The sequence below is a fragment of the Mobula birostris genome, chromosome 23 (assembly GCF_030028105.1).
Source record: "Mobula birostris isolate sMobBir1 chromosome 23, sMobBir1.hap1, whole genome shotgun sequence".
Taxonomy (NCBI): Eukaryota; Metazoa; Chordata; class Chondrichthyes; order Myliobatiformes; family Myliobatidae; genus Mobula; species Mobula birostris.
Genome location: NC_092392.1, coordinates 59,591,088 through 59,608,107, shown reverse-complemented (window position 1 = coordinate 59,608,107; position 17,020 = coordinate 59,591,088). Strand labels below are relative to the sequence as shown.

At 40.0% G+C, this 17,020-nt stretch overlaps 1 protein-coding gene across 12 annotated transcripts in view; it reads left to right on the top strand.

Moving 5' to 3' along the window:
- The window catches only part of nr2c1 (nuclear receptor subfamily 2, group C, member 1), a 126,375-nt gene that overhangs the window by 6,004 nt on the left and 103,351 nt on the right, over positions 1–17,020 (top strand). For 4 of the 12 annotated variants that reach the window (XM_072241471.1, XM_072241475.1, XM_072241469.1 and 1 more), the window contains exon 2: positions 9,043–9,205. The exons of the other annotated variants lie outside the window; for them this stretch is intronic. The gene's annotated coding sequence lies outside the window, so the exon portion shown is untranslated. The remainder of the gene's footprint in view (positions 1–9,042; positions 9,206–17,020) is intronic. 12 annotated transcript variants of the gene reach the window in all.

The window sequence follows — 17,020 nt, the reverse complement described above, 5'->3', positions numbered from 1 at the left end:
TTTTAAGTATTACCAGTCATCTATATTGCAGAGGCTGTCATAAATCCAGGGTAATTATCTATACTGCATCATGTGAGAGCGTATGCTAGGTATGGTGTGCCAATTCGAATGCAGTGCATGTTGAAGGTGGTGAATGGAGTGCTGTTTTAAAGTACATTACTTGATGGAATTGAGCATGTTTTTGAGCTGTATTCATCTAGGCAAGTGGGGAGTATTATATCAAAGATTCAAAGTACATTTATTATCAAAGTATGTATACAGAATACAACTCTTGAGATTCACCCTCCTGCAGGCAGCCACAAAACAAAGAAACACCATGGAACACATTCAAGTAAACATCAAACACACAACGTGCGAGGGGGGTGAAAAAGAACAAATTACACAAACGGCAAAAAGCAAGCAAATAACGCATTGAATATGAAACATCAAACGAATTCAGAATTATTCAGTTTAGTTTAGTGCCACACTGCTAGTCAATGCAGGCCACGGGGCTGCCCTAGTCCGTCTGCATCAATCGTCCCAATCAAACAATTCAAAAACAGCAAAAACGCATGCAGCAAGAATCTCAAAATCCTCAAATGATTGCACAGCCTTGCTAATCAATCTTGGCATTGTAGATCCCAAGACTCCTTCACTTTCCTCCGACAGGATCTAGCAAGAGGGAGAGGAAGACTGATTAGAGGCAAACAGATGATGCCAAACACTCACCCATCCTCTGCTCTCGTTTTCATTGACTTCAACCTTGGCCAATGCCTCAATCAGAGAGAAGCAATGGAGATGATCTTGGGCTCATATCCTGTTCCCAGGCCACACACTTCACACCAAACTTCACTGAACTCCCTTGGAGACAGTAAAGCGCCAGGTTGCTCATCATCCCCAAGGCACACCATCAAAATGTAACTTGCAATTTTCAATCGCATGCAGCTTAGTAATGGAATCATTTGCAAAAAGTAGTTAAAAAAAAATAGTTCTGTGAAGTGTCAGCAGGGCGTAGCTGTTGATTGCATTTTTCATTCGAACTATCAAAATCTTTATTTGTGCTTTGTCAATGGTGGAAAGGTTTTGGGGAGAAAGGAATGAAATCAATTGCTGCAAAATACATAAGCTTTCATCCTGATGATAGTAAAGTAATTGTGGCTGGTGTAAATAAGTTTCTGATCAAAGTTGAATGTGGGTGATTTTATTTGGTTATTCCCTTACATTCCTGTTTGTGAATATTTGCTACCAATCATTCTGAGGTTAGATGCTGTGGGCTTCTTGTCTGAATGTTCAAAGTACAAAGTAAATTTATTATCAACATACATATGTCACCAAGTACCACCTTGAGATTCAGTTCCTTGCAGGCATTTACAGGAAAACTATACATAAAGACCGACAAACAACCAATGTGCAAAACAAACTGCAAATAAAAATAATATTGAGAACATGAGTTATAAAGAGTCCTTGAAAGTGAGTCTGTAAGTCATAGAATCAGTTCAGAATAGTGGTGAATGAAGTAATTCATATTGACAAACTGAACCACACTTTAACCTATTAGCATATTTACTTCTGGTCTTCTCTGATGCAGTGAAGGTTATTGATGCAGTTGAACATGTTTGGGGTTAGCCTACTACCTTGAAACTCCTTGAAGCAGCATGGTGTAGATAATGGAGGGCAGTAACACAAGGTAGCAGAAAGTTTCCCTGATTTCAATTTTACTGCTGTTCCTTTATCTGTCACTGTTAGTGGTAATTACTCTTCGGAGCTGAAGGCAGGTGATCATTGAGGAGATGTCCATGTTGTGTTTTAATGTTAATTATCTATTATTTATCTCTATTTATTTATTTAGTGATACTGTGTAGAATAGACCCTTCCAGCTCTTTGAGCCACGCCACCTCAACAACCCACAATCCCAATTAGCCCCAACCTAATTATGGAAACATTTACAATGTCTGTTTAACCAAACTGGAACTCCTTTGGAGTGAGAGAGGAAACAGGAGCACCTGGGGAAACCCACACATTCCACAGGAAGGACGTACAGAGACTCCTTGCAGAATGACGCCAAACTCAAGAATGCTATAAGCTATAATAGTGTCACGCTAACTGCTACGCTACAGTGGCACCCAATATAGTTGGTAACACTTTCCATAACATCTGACCGATCTAGGGTACATCACCCTCTTGATCAGAACTCCACTGATCTCAACACTCTCACGCATCTTTGAAACCTTGAAACATCTCATTACATTAGGGATCTTCCCACCCCACCCCCACAGCCTCTATCTCAACCTACAATCCACAGACAGCATTGACCTGTTGGATGCATTGTTTCTGCTTGCTCCTGTCCCACCAAACTTGTCTCCTTGTACCCTGACTCCATCCTATGTCTTCTTGTCCAATCCCTTCCCACCTGCATCTCAAATATATTGCATGCCCTGCACTATTTGGACAACATGCGATTTCCTTGGCTCTCCCACTGCAAACAGAGTGCATTTATTCCTGTGAACAAAACATACTTGATTGTTTATAAGGCATATCTTCAGCTGTGCACTTAACATTTTGAGTAAGCTTACAGTTTTGTAAATAAAACTGAGCTCAGATGTTTAAGCATGTATTGAAGAGCTAGATCTGCACTTGCGTATTAATATAATATTTGGTGGTCACTTTCAAAAAATTGTCTTTTAGGACAATTTCTTAAAAAAAAAAGGCTTTATCAAGAAAGTGAAAGAACGTGCTGATAAAAGCAGAGCACTTTTTTTTCCTCTTTGAGGAGCCCCAAGATATTACAGAAAACTGCCACCTAGCGCCAGATTGTGAACTAGAATTTGTGGTCTGAGGTGACCTTATCACTAACTTCAGAATAAAGATTAAAGCTTAACTGGTTGGATCCAGATTATTACTGGTTAAAATGGAGAGTCCGCTGCTGCTTTATGTCAAGGTCCTGGGCATCAGAATGGCTTTCTGTAAGAAATTGTGTTCTCATGACTTGACCAGTGGAGCAGAACAAGCCCCAATCACAGAATTGACAATTAAAAATCTTGACGTATACCTAAGCTGTGATCTGGCTAGTTCATTGTCACTACTGTCATCATGCATGCAATATCTAATCCTAACCTCAGAACGCTTCCCTACAAAATCAATGCCGATAAAAATATGTACTCGGTGATCCCACTACAATGAGATAACATTTTTATAAATCTTCAGTAGGGTGGATAGGGATCAATTTTCCACTTGTGAGCTCAGAAGTAAGAGGTGCAAAATGAAATTAGGAATTTTGAAGGAAATGCTGGGAATGTGAAGTTTGTCGACAGTGGATGGACTTGGGGACGGGGGACAGGGGGTTGGTGGTTGGAAAGGGGTCCATGTGTGAGTGCAGAGGAGTAGGTGACAAGTATTTGGTAGAAAAACTGAATAGACCTGTTGGCTGAATGTTCTTGATTCCATGTTGTAGACACATGGATTTACTGTGATCATTGCTTTTCACTGTAGATTAAATTTGATGCATTTTGCATCAGTTAATAAATTCATAACTTTCATTTAACTTAGTTTGAGAGTTTAGAACTCTTGTATTCAGGTTCATACATCTCATTTTCTAGTATCATGATCCTGTTTACTTCAGTTGGGTTGATAAAATCAAATTATGGATTATCCAAACAAAAGTTGGGTCTCCAGTAACTGGTGATTTAAAATTATTTCTGAATCTTTGAGTATTGGTTGAATTTAATTTTTTTTCCGTAAAGCATGGGATTCAACAGCATCACAAGGAATTGTCACTTCAGCGGCATCAATGGCATTGTCACTTCTGGGAGAGAGAGTTGAAGAATCAAGTCCAACTTGAGTGTGTAAACTAAACTGATAGCCAATTGTATTACTAAAGGGAAACTGCAGTGTCAGAATTGCTGCCAGGTTTTGTTGTCTCCACAAGCAAACATACAATATCCATGGTTATGGATGGGGGAGGGCACGAATTCCCCATTATTTCAGACAGCTTTTATTGCTCAACCAATATTAGGGAAAATAAGACATCACTGCAGAAGGTCCTCAGTGAAGTGCCGTGGGTCTAACCAACTACTTTAGTGGCATTCTTCACATCGTGTCAAAAGTGGTAATATTCATTCATTGCACACAAGTACTTAACTGTTCAATTTGGTAGCCTACGTCTTTAGCCCCAAGATTTTAAATGACATTTAGATGTAGGTTGATAAGTGGGAAGTAATGTCTGGCACACAAGGCCTACAAAATGAGTATCTCTAAGATTGTAACCATCTACTTTTAAGATTCTGTGTACTAGTTTCTCATTATCAACTTCCTCAGAGTCACTTCCAATTAGATGTTTAACTGGATCAGCCAAAAAATCGTTACAGCAGCAACTCTGAGACTGATGCTAGTAAAGCTATGTATTACTTGACACTCTTCCTACAAGGCACAAGTTGGTAATCTGATGGAAGAGTCTTTCTTTACTTGTTTTGAATGCAGCTGTAACAAAATTGAAAATTGATAGTGTTAGGTTTGCTTTCTTTTCAAACGTCTTCTTAAATAGTTGGTCTTCCCCAGTGCATATTGGCTGCGTTATGTTTCATTCACAAGTTCCAGTGCAGTTCCTTTCCAAGGCAACCATGCCTTCCAAGCTGAGAGCAGAAGGATCAGTAGTTCAAGATGTTATGCCACCTTCTCCAGGTGTAATCAGGAGTAAATGTTGACTTTGCCAGCTCCTTTAAAGTAAATAAAAATGTTTAGTTGGTTATTATCTCATTGATGCTTGTGTTATGACTGCTACCACATTTATGTACTTTATTGAGAAAATGGGTGATTCTGATGAATCAGACGAAGCAGTTTCCTTTGCCTAAAGGCTCTTCTGCTCAAAGGTTTTGTAGAGCTACTAAAGAGATGAGGTGTAGGAATATTGTTTATTTTTCAGTTCATCTTCCCCCATTCCATTTCTTACTCACTAGGCCATCCCTCTATCCTACTTATACAGATACACAGAAATTGACAACATGCTTCTTTGAATCAGTCTATTTTTGCACATGTAGTACCCAATGCATTGGAGAAGTTCTTTCTTAACTACACAGCACGGAAGGGTTCTCAAAGGCTTTCGTGATTTTTTTTTTCTCTTTTTTTTCCCCAAGTCAAAAGTCAATCAATTTTTCCAAGTTAATTGTGATACTGATCTGGGTTATTCAATTTGTCTGTTAATGGCATCCTTTTTACCTTTTACAAAGTCCATTTTTTTTTTGTTTTGCAATGTTTTATTTTAAATGATGCTAATGAGGAACAAATAATAGTTATAACTAACTATGAGGTGCACTCATACAAGACATAGAATTTCCAGACATTTTCAAAGTTTGCTTTGATATTGTCAGTATCTAGAAACCTGGAAATATTCCGGTTATTTTTGTTCTTGGTTCATGGTGAATTTAGCACTTAAGAATTGTACAGTAGAATTATTAAATTGTCCAGGATTATTGGTGTATAATTGTGTACTTGGAAATGGATTGTTGAAGATGTTCATAGATTTTCTGTATTTTGAAAAGACGAGGCTCATTTTTTAAACTCCCATTGGAGCTGAGGAGCTGCTCCTATATTCTGCTGGTAAGAGATGGAAAATTTAATGATTTAATTTAGCAGCTTCCACCATTTTGCTTTTTACCTGAAGAAAAGTAGTTGGCCAAATATTCTTGTTTTTTTAAAAATGGGAGGCACTTGAATATAAACAGTTAATTTGTCTATACAGTATAGGTAGATGAAATGCTATGAAATACTGTTAAACTAATTGGCATATTACCAAAATGCAGTGGGCTTTGAATTGTTGGCGACAGGTTTGCATGTAATAAATATGAAACTATTGACAGAAATTTTTTTAAAAACTGAAAATGTGCGTTGGCTTCATTCAAACTCAACAGTTTGTTTTAGAAAGTTGACTGGTTGATTTGAAATTTGTGAAAGAGCTTCAAGATAATAAAAAGTAAATCAAGTACACTGCTGTGTGTTGATGGGAGAACTGAAAAATGCAAGAAGCCAAAAGAAGTAGATTCACGTTGACATTGTACTGTAGACTTACCAAGAATAGAGATCTACCTCTCTTACATTCTGACACATTGCCTAATTCACCTTTTTTTTTAATTTGGGTTCCCTTTTCAGTTATTTTGCACTGGCTATGCAAACACATTTTGTATTATTCTCCCTCCTGTAATTTCTTCTCTGCTGCATTAGGCCTGGACCCAGTCAGGGTGAAGACTGTTAACCTTAGGGCATCCTGTCACTCGATATTGTGTTTCCCTGTGTTCATGGTGTGATAGTGTCCTAACTATTACTACAGACAATGTAAAAACTTTGCTTTCTCAATTTCTCTTATGAATGGGGGGGGGGGGTGTTATGTTGGCACCCAGTTTATATTGGCACAGCTGATCAGACAACCATCTACCCCGGGAACTAAGAAACTTCATGAGAATCATGTTGCCCATTAGACTGTTCATTGGTGCACCATGAGTTTCCAGAAACAGTAAGACAGAAAGATCATACTGTTTATTGATTACAGTTCTGCATTCAGCATCACAATCCCCTCAGTAATCACAAAGGTTCAAAACCTGGGCCTTTAAACCTCTCTCTGTAACTAGATTCTCTAGCTCCTTATTGGGAGACCAAGGTCAGTGCGGATTAGTAATGACACCTCCTTGCCAACAATGAGATTCAGATTTATTTATCACGTGTACTTTGAAACAAGCAGTAAAAGGTGTCGTTTGCCTTAACAGCCAACACACCCTGGCGCCAACATAATGTACCTATAATGTCAGCAGAACAACACAAGTAACAACAACAGCAAAACAAACACCTTTCTAACCCTCCCATCCACCCACCCACCTACTCTCACACACAGACTGGCCTTCAACACTAGGACAGGCTGCCTCTGGGCCTCCAGTCCCTGACTCCCAGACAACAGGCCCCCACCCTCCAATCTCTGGCCCAGACTGGCAAATGTCAACCCTCGGTTTTCCAGACAAGCTGACCCAGGGGCTTTGACTTTTGGGCCTTTACCCCTCTGTACTTGACAATTTCAGTCTTCCACCTTCAGTCTTCTACAGTGCCTTTAGAAAATATTCACCCTCCCCCCCCCCCACCCCACCCTTGAAAGTTTATGTGTTTTATTGTTTTACAACATTAAATCACAGTGGATTTAATTTGGCTTTTTTGACACTTATCAACAGGGAAGACTCTTTCGTGTCAAAGCGAAAACAAATTGCAACAAATTAGTGTAAATTTATTGCACTTATTAAACACAACATAATTGAGTGTGTAATTACTCACCCCCTTCAAGTCAGTATTTATAGATGCACATTTGGCAGCAATTACAGCCTTGAGTCTGTGTAGATAGGTCTCTATCAGCTTTGCACATCTGGATTGCAATTTTTCCCCATTCTTCTTTACAACGCTGTAAAATTGCATGGGCATTGTGAGTGAACAGCCCTTTTCAACTCCAGGCACAAATTCTCAATTGGATTGAGGTCTGGACTCTGACTTGGCCACTCCAGGGCATTAACATTGTTTTTAAGCCTTTCCTGTGTAGCTTTGACTTTATGCTTGGGGTCATTGTCTTGCTGGAAAACAAATTTTCTCCCAAGTCGCAGTTCTCTTGCAGACTGCATCAAGTTTTCCTCCAGAATTTCCCTGTATTTTACCCTCTACTTTCACAAGCCTTCCAGGGCCTGCAGTGAAGCATCCTCACAGCATGATGCAGCCACCACCATACTTCACGGTGGGGATGGTGTGTTTTTGATGATGAGCAGTTTGGCTTATGGCAAACATAGCACTTAGTCTGATGGTCAAAAAGCTAAATTTTGGTCCATCAAACTATAGAACCTTCTTCCAGCTGACTTCAGAGTCTCCGACATGCCTTCCGGCAAACTCTAGCTGAGATTTCATGAGTTTTTTCAACAGTAGCTTTCTCTTGCCACTCTCCCATAAAGCTGCAACTGGTGAAGCACCCAGGCAACAATTGTTGTATGTGCAGTCTCTCCCATTTCAGCTACTGAAGCTTGTAACTCCTCCAGAGTTGTCATGGGTCTCTTGGTGGTCTCCTTCACTGGTCCCCCTTCTTGCACAGTCACTCAGTTTTTGATGATGGTGCGCTCTAGGCAGATTTACAGCTATGCCAAATTCCTTCCATTTCTTGATCATTGACTTAACTGTACTCATATTCAGTTTCTCTGTAGAGACACTTTGTAGAGATCTGTTTTCACTTTGACATGAAAGATTATTTTTCTGTTGATTGGTGTAAAAAAAAAAGCCAAATTAAATCCACTATGATTCAACATTGTAAAACAATAAAACATGAAAACTTCCAGGGTGGGGGGGGGAATGGAGGGAGTGAATACTTTTTATAGGCACGGCACTGCACTGCACCTCCAGACTTGCTGAACTCTTGGACTTTGACCTTTTCCCTTCAGACTTTGTTGTTCCCAGGACTTACTGATCATGGGTTTGACCTTTGGGCCTTGACTTCCAGATTCGTGCAGGCCTCTAATCCTGGTGACCTGGTTTTATCACTGGTCCTCATGACTTCCACCTGTATAATCCTCTGACCTGGGACGTTATCTGTATGGGCCTCTGTTCCGGCAGTTGCCAACCTGAGGATCACTAGTCTTCTCAATGCCTTCAGATCACCAACCTTAGACACAGAGTGCTCCAACCTGGATCATGAGCCCCTGACTCTTCATTTAAAACCCCTGACTTCTAACTCCCTTTTTCTTGTCCCCAAACCGTAACCTGACCCTTAATTCTGAGCCTCAACATCAGCAGTCAATGATTCCTGTGACTCGATATTGTGTTTTCCTGTGTTCATGGTGTGATAGTGTCTTAACTATTACTACAAACAATGTAAAAACTTACCTTTCTCAATTTCTCTTATGAATGGGGGGGGGGGGGAGGAGGGTTTGTTATGTTTGGACCCAGTTTATATTGGCACATAAATATGTGTGCTTAGCCCACTGTTATACTCTCTCTATGCTCATGACTATGTGCTGTGCACACCTTTACCACCAACAATACCACCTCTTTTGTTGATAGAATCTCAGATGGTAACAAGGAGGCATACAGAAGTGAGATAGATGGGCTGATTGAGTGTTGTCACAACAACAATAATCACATTCAATGTCAACAAGACTGAGGAATTGATTGTGGACTTCAGGAAGAAGTTGGGAGAACGCACACCAGTCATCGAGTGGAAAGGGTGAGTAGCTTCAAGTTCCAGGGCATCAACATTTTGGGGTATCTGTCTTCGGCCCAACGTTTTGTTCCAATCACAAAGAAGACACCAGGAGCTGTACCTTATTAGGAGTTTGAGGACATTCGGTTGAGAGCATTCTGACTGGTTGAATCACAGGTTGGTATGAAGCTTCCGATGCAAGAGGCTGCAGAGGATTGTAGACTCGGCCAGCTCCTTCACGGGCACAAACATAACCACCCCAGCATCAAGGGCATTTTCAAGAGGCAATATCTTAAGAAGGTGGCATCCTTCACCCTAGATATACCCTATTCTCGTCACTACCATCAGGAAGTACAGGAGCCTGGAGACTAAGACTCAACAATTCAGAAGCAGCTTTTCCCCTTTGTCATCAGGTTTCTAAACGGTCCATGAACGCTACCCCTTTTTGTACTATTTATTTATTTTTGTCATTTATAGCAATTTTATGTCTTTATACTGTATTGCTCCTGCAAAGCAATAAATTTAACATTATTTAAGTAGGTGATTCTAATTCATTGGTAGCTTAGATTGGAAGTTCCTGGATAGGTACTGGTGTTGGGGCTCAAGGATTGCTCTGGTGTTTCCTCTTAAGGTAATGGATGGGCCTATCAGATGTCTCTTTATATTGTCCATTTCGGTTTGCTGGACATCAACTTCTAATTGTGAGGTCTATGGGGAAGCAATTTGGAATAGAGATATGTAATATTGGTTTCTTATAAGGCTTGTTTGTGAAATTAAAACCTGTTGGGATTGTGATATTGTGGATATAAAATTAGCTAGAATGCATAAAGTAATGGTGAATATTTTTCATACAGGATGGAATTATAAAGTGGTGTTTCTGCAGGGCCAGTGTTAAAATCACTACTCTATTTTAATGTCCCAGTCTAGGTCATAATTTGTAAAGGCATGTTTTTGATTGTAGATGGCATAAAGCAATGAGTGTTAGCTATTTTGTTGTAGGGAAATAAGCAAACACACGACAAATTGAAAATGTAATATGAATGAAGTGTGACTTAATCCTTGCCAGTAGAGCAAGTAAGGAGAGACAATGCAAAACAAAACAAATGGTTCAATGTCGAAGGATCGAGGAATAGTGAGACCTGGGGATGTATCCAAATCCTTAAAACTACTTGAATAAGTTTAGCAGGCTTTTTCAAACAAACATATGCAATTTTCAGCAAAAAACCTACTGGGAGTGCTCATCGTCGGGCAGCATCTGTAGAGGGAATTGGACAGTAGACATTTTGGGTCAAGGGTTTTGATCTGGAGTGAAAGAATGGAGGGGAGATAAACTGTATAATAAGATGAGACCAAGAGCTGGCAAGTGATAGGTGGATTGGTAGATAGAGTCAGGTGCAGGAGGAAAGGACAGAGGCCAAGAGGTGATGTGTGGAGGCAACAAAAGGCTGCAGATCTTGAATTCTGGTAGGAAAGGAAGGTGAAGTATGCAACCAAAGAGGTAAGTGGAATGGGCAGGTGGGACACGGGGAAGGGGAATCAGTGGGAGGATTGTGTGGGTGATGGGTGGACAAGATAGGTGGAGGGAGAGAGAACAAACAAGATGGTGGAGGTCTGAGGGAGAGAGAGTTAGGTTTGTGTGCAGGAATAATCAGAAGGAGAATGAAATGCAGAGGTAGAGCTGGTTACCTGATTTCAGAATTGTGTTCATGTTGTTGCATGGAAAACTGCCCAGGTGGAATATGAGTTGCTGTCCTAGTTTGTGTTTAGCTCTCCTGGCAGTGGAGGAGGAAAGAACAGTCGTCTAGGTGTGAGAATGGGAGGGGAAATACTAAGGTTGGCAATGGGAGCTCCAGAGCGCAGGTGCTCAGCAAATCAGTCAGCCAGTCAGTAATTGGTCTCACCCATGCAGAGGAGGCTACATCATATGCAATTTTTACCATTACCAAAGGAAAAGTGTGTTTAAAGCATCAATGTTTTGCCAAACCATTATAAAACATTGCGCTGATAAATGTATTTGGTTTTGGGCATCTCCATTTTTGGAGAAGTGTTAGGCCTGAGAGTATCAGGGATAAAGAAACTTGGTAATGTGGTAAGAGCAGTTGTGTTGAGAGGGTATTAATAATTTTCAAGTAAAAATAAAGGAATTTTAGGAGAAACAAAGCAAAACTGTTTACGATGAAAGAAGTGATGGTAACCAGAGATCTGAAATTACTGATGGGGAGTAGTATCAAAGCCAATATGAGGAAAAGATTCTTTGCAAAATAAGTTTTAATGCAGAATGCACTAGCTGAATGGGTAATACAAGCAAATACCATAAAGAGACACCCAAAGCAAATATTTCCTGGGAAAGGAGATCACTGAGAGCTGGAGTGATCAGCTGAGTATCCTGTGCTACTTCATTCTGAAATACTCTTTGGGTATTTCCTGCATGGGTAACTCAAATGCTCACTTTGAATTTTATTTTCGTTGAATTTGGTTCATATTTATGTTGCTCATTTCAAATTATTAGAGGCAATTTTACATGTCCCAGCAATTATAAATTATCAGTTAAGAACAGTTAAATACTTGATTAGAAGGTTAATTTTCCTGTTTTTTTTTAATTTGAATAGTTACTGTTATTGCAGCCTTTGACTTACTCAACAGTGCCTTAACTTAAGATCCAAAGTGGCTCAGGAGTATTTCACACCCCAGGCATATGGATATAAGATTGGCCAGACGGCTCCTGAGATGGCAGCACTGACGTACAAGAACTGATTGGGTCAAGTAGATCTGCAGTCAGAGTCATTTAGAAGATTGAGTGTAGAACCTATTGAAACATACAAAATTAACCACATTGCTGAATATGTTTAAGCAGTAGATTTTTTTTTTAGATACAGTGGCATCCATTGTATCGGGAAAGAATGGGATCATGGCATTGAAATGGAACATCAACTACAATTCTATTGAATGGTGTATTTTGCTTCAAGGGCTGAATAGATTCTGATTTTCTGTGTTTTTATGGATTATTTGCTGTCATCTGAATTTTCAATTTGCTGTTCAAATCCACTGAAGTTTGCTTGTTCAGTATTCCGTGTGGAGGAGGAAAAGATATAATGATTTGTATTAAAACCATAACCATTATTGAAATATTTTTAAAACTAGCTTACCTTTTTAATAACTGGCAAATATTGGTTTTGTGTTAAAATGCTATAATGTTGTAGCTTATTCCAGGTTAAAAGTGGGTCTCTTTTTCTTGCCTCTTTGCTTAATGCTTTGTGCTTTAATTTCAGTTAGCTACACCAGAAGAGGATGTTGAGAAAAGATAATGCCTCTAAATTGCAAATTTGAGAAGGCAGGGGTGGTGAATGTGGAACGTAGTTGCTCGTGTCTTTTTTTTAATAATTGTAAGAGAATTGAGTAAAAAGGGGCAAAGAGTAAAGGTGACTGTTGAGAATAGCATTACAAGAGTGTCTAAAGAGAAAAAATTCCTCAACCTAATCCAAAATTTATTCTGACTTGCATTGTTTTGGTTATCTAATGGTCCACAGGGCATCTCTTTTTCAAAATATTTTTGTTTTAACGATATTCCATGGCCCCATATCTCTTAACCTCCAAAGCTACCTGTGAGGCTGCTACTTACTTTTTTAAGATTGGGTGTCACTGGGAAGACTGGCATCCTGGTTTAAGATGATGCTGCCGGATGTATGCAATAGCCTGCTGGTCATTCAAAAGGCTAGAAATTCAACATTACGAATAACACCTTTTTTGAAGTAAATTGTGGTAAGTTGACGATGAAGAGGCGAGTGAAGGTGAAAGGAATATGAGGGATAAGCCTTGCTGGTACATTGCAGAATCAACACAAATGGAGTGTGCCAATTGGTCAGAAGTCAAGGCAGAGGAGTTTCGATGCCCATACAACTGGCCCAGGTGTGAAGTTGGATCACTCTTGACGCTGAACAGATTTGGAGATATTGAGAGTGGCTTTGGGCTAGGCAGCGAAACCTGGGCCTGGAGTGAGTTGCTAGGCAACGTGGTCTAGGCTGGGATCCTTTCACTGAAGCAGTGCTTGGATCCTAGTGTGAGGTATGATGAACTGTTTGGACAATTTAAACGCTGGCCGAGATAGGTAGGATCAGAGGTATGAGCTGATTTCACTCGCTGTCCTGCAATGTTCACTCCTCTCTCCACGTCACTAAGGCTATGAAGACTGCCCACAGCTGCTGTGCTCTGCGCCCGCTAATATGGACTGATACCAAGGCTTTGAGCCTACTTTAGGCTGCTCTGGTTTTCGGATCTAAGGACTCGTTTTGGTTCGGAATGTTCTTGCTCGCTTCTATAACAGCATTTGTGTTTTTTCTCCCCTTTTTTCTGCCAATCAGGTGTTTGCCTTTATTTTCTTTTTTAATTGTGTTCATTCTGGTTTCTTGCTTTGTGGCTGCCTATATGGAAACTAATTTCAAGGTTGTATGTATTCTTTGATAATAAATGTGCTTTAAACCTTTGATGTATTACCTACCCCTAGTTGGCATTGAGGGCATTAGGAATGATGTTGACCAGACAAATTTTGGGAAATGATTAGGTCAGGAGTTCAACCAGTAATTATGTTGAAGGGATGTTAATGCATTTCCTTATTAGAATGGTGTGTGACAGACCTCAAGAATCAGAATACTTTTTTGCCAGTATGTGAAATATACTAGAATTGATAGTGGTTCCATGCCAAGCGTAAAACAGAATAATACCATAACAAAACAACACAATAGCAACCAACAATTTTAGCACAATAGTGCAAATAGCCATGAGCCATGCACGTGCACAAATGTCAGTAACCAAACTTAAATACAGTGAATATATGGATAGACCCACTTATCATAGAACAGGGAGAACAGGAAAGACAATTTATCGGATGTTGTGCAGGGGCAGTTAAGGTATCACACCTGAATGAGTTTTGTTGAGAAGCTGGATAGCTACAGGAAAGAAGTTTCGGAGTTGACGTGTAGTCCAGGTGGTGATGGACAGTTTGGTGAATAAGTGGCTACAAGTTTGGTGATGTTCCCAAAGCCGGCTGTTGCAAATTCGCAACCGCTGCCTGTGTAGCTCGTGTAAATTACTGCAGTTTTCAGGTGGTGTACTGATGGAATGAATGCTCAGGTATTCAAACACCTTCCTGAGCTGTCCTGCAAATATTGGAAAAGCTTCTTGTTTCAGGGGCTGAATACCAAGCCTCTGACCTGCTCTTAAAACCACAGCATTCTGACCTCATGGGTCTCCATTCACTTTAACTTCCTGCTTCTGCCTTATTTAAGACATCCTGAGAAGCGGTTCTTTCCACCTGCATGCACTTGTATCCCCATATGTGATTTGGTTAAATCTTAATAATACTCAAGTGATACACCATCAAACTTTGCCAAGCTAAGAGAGCTGTATAAATATTTATCAGGGTTGTCAATTAACCACAGTTAATATGCAATTAACACAACATGCTCAACTCAGTGTTTTTAGTACATGATAGTCATGTACTTTTGCTATGCAACGTGGCCTTTCCAAGAATCATCTAGAGTGTTGAGAATTTTAAGGCCCTGAACTTTGTTCTATAAACATAGGATTCTAAAACGGACCTCTTGTGTATTAAAGATGAACTCTTGACCTCAGAATCTACCTCATCATGGTTCTTGCACCTTATTATCATCCTTTCTCGGAAGCTGCAACGTTATATTCTGTATTCTGTTATTGCTTCTTTCGCTTGTGTATTACCTCAATGTACCTATATTTTGAAATGGTCTGTATGGCTGACTTGCAAAACAGTTTTTTGATTGTATCTCAGTACACACGACAATAAGAAATCAACTCCAATTCTTATTTCCATTGGGCCTTTTTTTCCTGGCCCCTCAGACACTGTGCCCCACTTTCTCAACCCTATTGCACTCCCAACATTTTGTGCGATGTTTCTTTCGATACTTGGCTGCTGCCCCTCTGATCTCCAAAAAATAGTCTTTGCATCAGGATTGCATGCCATTAAATTTGGTCTATCCCATAAGCTCACCACTATGCCGAAGCATTGGTTGAAGGTTTAACAGTGAGCCAGATATGGCCTTTGGATGATGTAATGACTTTTTCTGCGGTTATTGTGTTCATTTTATTGAAAGCTTTGACCTTCAATTAGCCTGTTAAAAAGAATAACACTTTATACTGTGTGACTAATGGACACCACTAGGGCGATACAAGCTACACATCAATACTAGACTAATATTAAGAACTGTTCAATTTGCATTGTTCTCGAATTTAAAATAATAAAACTACAGGAAAGTATTTCAGGATGTTGGTAATCTTGACTATTTAACAGTTTAAGGAAAATCATTCACCGGTTACTGATTTCGGCATACCTTTATTACTGCTATGGAATGCTTCCCAAATACTAGTTTTCATCCTTTAATCTTGGAGAACAATACTGAGTTATAATTTATATTGGATGCTTGTTTATAGTGGCCAAGATTCTTCTATTCACTTAAGTATGTAAAATCCCAGAATATTGCTTCACAGTGCCATTGATTTTATAATCTTCAAATCATTACATAATGTATACTCTGGAATGACAGAAGATTGGATTTTAGCCTGCTCTACTTCCATGAAGATGGAAGAGTGCTCAGACCCAGCAGTTTCTACAGGGCCAACCAAAGGTGTTATTGTCTTTGTTAAACGTATTTGTTATGATCGCAAAACCCTGCTGGACGTTTGGACTTAAGTACTGTAGGTCTACCCCATCTGCGAATTGATCGTTGGTGGTGAAACTGAAGGAGTTAGACTTGGTGCAGATCATGCTGCTGCCTGCGTCAGAGAGACGTCAGTGCACAGACCAGTCTAACAGTGAGCAGTTATCCTAGTCCCTGTCCTTGTGATGGTAAGACCCTGCTGGACATTGTTAATGTGGAATGCAGCTAGTCTGATTCACTGTTTTATTAGCGAACAGAAGGGGAGCTGTGTGGCCTCAATCTAGAGAGGACAAGGCCTCAAACTGCAGTGTCGCCTGTTTGCAGCCACCCAAGAGAGAGGCATCAGAATTGAGCGCTTCACCGGAGGTGGTGTGGACCGGCGTCCATGCCAGGAGTCAGTGCCCTCCAGTGTTCGCACAGCAGAAGATAAGATGTATTGTGTTCAACTGCAGACTGCTGCAACATTCATGGGCTTGGATTTGAACTATATATTTTTTGTGTGTGACTATTTTACTGATATCTTATACGTGTTATGTTTGCATTGTGCTGCGAATGACGTTGATACTGTGTTATGCACCTTAGCCCTGGAGTACTGCTGTTTTGCTCGGCTGTATTTGTGAATGGTTTAATAATAATTAAACGAACAAATTGGTGAGATGAGAATCTTTTGGCTGATTAATTATAAAATGGTGGGAAGCAAGTTTAGATTAACAGTACTAAATGTACTGTTAAAAGTGACAGAGTGAAAAATGGGCAAAAATATCCCATTGGTGCATTGAGATCAGAATTAGCCGTATCACTGATATACAAGACCATGACATATAGGAGCAGGTGTAGGCTATTTGGCCCATCAAGTCTGCTCTACCGTTCAATCATGGCTGATCCAATTCTCCCAGTCATCCCAACTCCCCTGCCTTCTCCCCATACCCTTTGATGCCCTGGCTAATCAAGAACCTATCTATCTCTGCCTTAAATGCACCCAATGACTTGGCCTCCACAGCCGCTCGTGGCAACAAGTTCTACAGACTTACCACCCTCTGACTAAAGTAATTTCTCTGCATCTCTGTTCAAAATGGACGTCCTTCAATCCTGAAGTCGTGCTCTCTTGTCCTGGACTCCCTTACCATGGGAACTAACTTTGCCATATCTAATC